The following is a 3,954-nucleotide window of genomic DNA, read 5'->3' as shown; positions in this document are numbered from 1 at the left end:
AAAATTTCCATAAGCGTCGATCCTCACCAAGGAGAACAATGGCTGTCCCGGTTTATTATTATATATATATAGTATAAATATATAACTATCAACATATATATAATAACACCATAAAAATTTCCATAAGCGTCGATCCTCACCAAGGAGAACAATGGCTGTCCCGGTTTATTATTATATATATATAGTATAAATATATAACTATCAACATATATATAATAACACCATAATATATATATATATATATATAGGGAGAGGTTCTAATAAAAACCTAGAGAACTAAAAACCAATCCTAACCCTACATTCTATTTCATCCAATGGCCTAGATTTCGATGGCAGAATTGTAAATATAGACAAATTTAATACACTGCATTAATGTGAAAAGGGTAAAATTAGAACAATTCATTGCATTAATGGTGACTGATTACATTGGAACAATGATACAAATTTAATACACGTCCTTTAATACTCTCTCTTACATTAATAGTGCTACATTCTTTAATACTCTCTCTCTCTCACTCACTTCCCGATCTCTGTAAATCTCACATGAAGAACACAACAACACATTGAATCTGGATTCACTGAAGTGATCTTCAATCTAGATTCACTCCAACGAATTGAATCTGGATTCACTCCAATCAATTTGCTGCTCCACTGGATTTGTGAATCATTCTAACCATCCAAGCAGAATAAGAAACTTATGGTAAAAAACAAGCTATAAAATTTTATAACATGAAAAATTTTCACCTTTTACAGCAAAAAGTTATGATTTTTATGGTAAAAAACAAACACCTCACATAATTGAATCTGGATTCACTGCAGTGAATCGAGATTCACTGAAGTGAATCTAGATTCACTCATGCGTTTATTGAAGTAAAAACAAGCTGGATTCACTGCAGTGAATCGAGATTCACTGAAGTGAATCTAGATTCACTCATGCGTTTATTGAAGTAAAAACAAGCTGGATTCACTGCAGTGAATCGAGATTCACTATCGAGATTCACTGCAGTGAATCGCCAATTTTTGTTGTCCTAAATAATTGAATTCACTGCAGTGAATCCAGATTCAGTTATGTGAGGTGTTTGTTTTTACCATAAAAATTGTAACTTTTTGCTTAAAATCATCGCAAAAATCGGGGATTCACTGCAGTGAATCTCGATTCACTGCAGTGAATCTCGATTCACTGCAGTGAATCTGCAGTGAATCTCGATTCACTGCAGTGAATCTGCAGTGAATCTCGATTCACTGCAGTGAATTCAATTATTTAGGACAGCAACTAAAACAAACCCCACAACTAAAATTCTGAACTTTAACCAATTTTAACAAAAAAACTAACAGGATTGCAATTTCTAAAATATTTTAATAGAAACCCTAAAAAAGATTGCAAATTTTGAAAGATAATCCAACAAAACAAACAACCAAGATCGAGTATAAGAGAAACCCCAAGCTAAAACAAATCCTAGAACCAAGATCGCAACTTCAACAATTACCCTAAAAAGAAACCAAAATCAAATTGAAATTAAAGAAAAACGTGACGAACCGAGGGGGTGCTCGAGCTTGAAGGAACTCTTGGCCATGGATCCCCTCTTTCTATCATCCCCAATACATGACGAGAACAAAACCATGATCAGATCAAAAGAAAATAACACCTACCAAGAATCAAATCAAACTTAGAATATAACCTACCAAGAAAATATAACACCTACCAAGAAAATAACACCTACCAAGAGAGAGGGGGCTGGTTCAAGCTTTTGGGAAATGGAGGAGAGAGAGAGAGGAGACTCATCATAGTACTCTTGCTATTTTTTTTCATATTTTGTAGTGGGGATGTTAGTTTCCGGTGTTGAGATTAACCGTTGCATGAGCCAATACTGTGCTGCGCAATAACAAGAAATTCGATTTACTAAAAACAAAATTCACAAGGACTAACGTGGAGTTATCGACCTACAGGAAGTAGGAATGCAATAACCAAGTTGTTGAGATCTGAACGTGCAAAGTATCAAAAATATGATACACTCACTCTGATTGGGTTCTACCGTCTGGTGTGGGCCACGGAGAAGGAGTTGGTGACGATATGGGTGCCTTCCTTCATAATAATCAGTAGCTTACTAGTCATAAACAATAGTCCCTAATGTTTGATCTGATCAAATGATAGTCAAAATCATTTGAAGCTAGTTGCGGTCTCTTTGGACTCCGATAATATTTTCCTATTAATAGTACAACCACCCTTCTAACCATAATAGGCACACATTAAGTTAATTATAGTTGTAGTATTTGTTTTATAAAGAAGCATTTTAATACTCTTTTTTGAATAAATATGGTACATATAATGCATGTTAGACTAAAGAAAAAAAACTAGACCGACTAAATCCTTTTTTTTTAAGAATATAGGATTGAGTGTGAAGCTCTTGTCGTGTTGTTGCTTTCTTTCTTTTCGTTAAATCGATTGACATGACATGAGATTTTGATGATTGCATATAATTATGGAATAGATTGCAAACCTATAAAGCAAGAAAACTTGTCATGAGGATGAGGGTTGCCTTGTGATTCGTGAGTCACACTATTGTAACGATCCGATCCAATCGAAAAATAGACAAGAACAAATTCATGTATTAGCTCCTTCCCAAATTGACATTTTGGTTATTGATCAAATATCAATTGAATTACTTTCGCTTCCTCCGTGCAATGACAAATATAAATCTTATCGGGACATCCAGCATGAAGAGACGTATGAATTATAAATAACGCACCTGAAAATCTCCAAACTCCTCCCGTATCTAGATTTTGAACATATTATCGAGGGTAGATAGTGAGAGAAAATTTGTTAGGGGCTGTTTGGTTGGCATTTTTTGTCCTTGTAAAGCTGTCAAAACTGACAAAAGCTGTCACTTTTGACAGCTTTACTTGCAAAAACGTTCATTTTTGAGCGTTTTTGCAAGTAAAGCTGTCAAAACTGACAGCTTTTGTCAGTTTTAACAGCTTTACAAGGGCAAAAAATATCAACCAAACAGCCCCTTACTCAAAAGAACAAGCAAGAGTAGCTCATAATTAATACGTCCCTTTCCCTTGATGTATATGAATGAATGTGAAGGAGTAGCTTGTTGAGCAACTAGCGCATGAGTGTGCACGGTGCTCGATGCTGATACTGAGGATCTTCAGTGAACGCGTGCCCACGTGGCATGCTGGCCCCCCATGATTGGGCCTCGGCCTCAGCCCAATACTCACATGCTGTGCTAATCCCAAGGCTCGATGATCCAACAGGGCTCGTATAATCACAAGGCCCATTATTGTCGCTTGTGTACGAATCACATGCGCCCACGTGGCGCATGGGGAGTGGTGCAGTAAGAGAGGTTGACTGGTCAATGTTGGAACCGTTTGAGTCAGGTGGTGCGTCAGCCATGCAGCTGCGCTGGTTTACTTCGGGAGCACGTGAAGCGGCCGCTAAATGACGTCAGATGCACGTGTACGCTGGCTCCTCGGATACAATTCGAAAGGGGCCGGGCCAGGAACAGAGCTGGATCGGGTCACGCTCTCCATCACTGGACCGTTAGAATAGGCCCATTAATGTGGTTTGGCCCACTGGATTTGAAATTCACACATACTTCCGACGAAATCTAGTGGATACTAGTAACCTACCTAAAGACTTGACTATGAAACATAATCGCAATTATTATTGGATATAGCCATAAAGGTATCAGCATTTGATTTTTCAGTTTATAATCCAAGTCAGTAATGTGTCTTTTCCTCCTCTTTTATTAATTTTTTTTTTCTTTTATAATGATGACATGTTGTCTTTAGAATAGCACTCTAATTTGCGTACTAGTAAGCAGGCAATATATAATAACCTATATGACAGATAATGTTCTAGTTTTATTCTAAAATGGATAATGGATAGTTCTTACATCTGACATTTTCAAAAGTTTTGTAGACGACCCAAAAAAAAAAAAAAAAAAAAAA

Source organism: Asparagus officinalis, chromosome 8 (genome assembly GCF_001876935.1).
Source record: "Asparagus officinalis chromosome 8, Aspof.V1, whole genome shotgun sequence".
NCBI classification, from domain to species: Eukaryota; Viridiplantae; Streptophyta; class Magnoliopsida; order Asparagales; family Asparagaceae; genus Asparagus; species Asparagus officinalis.
The sequence above is the reverse complement of the archived record's forward strand: the minus strand, read 5'-3'. Positions refer to the sequence as shown.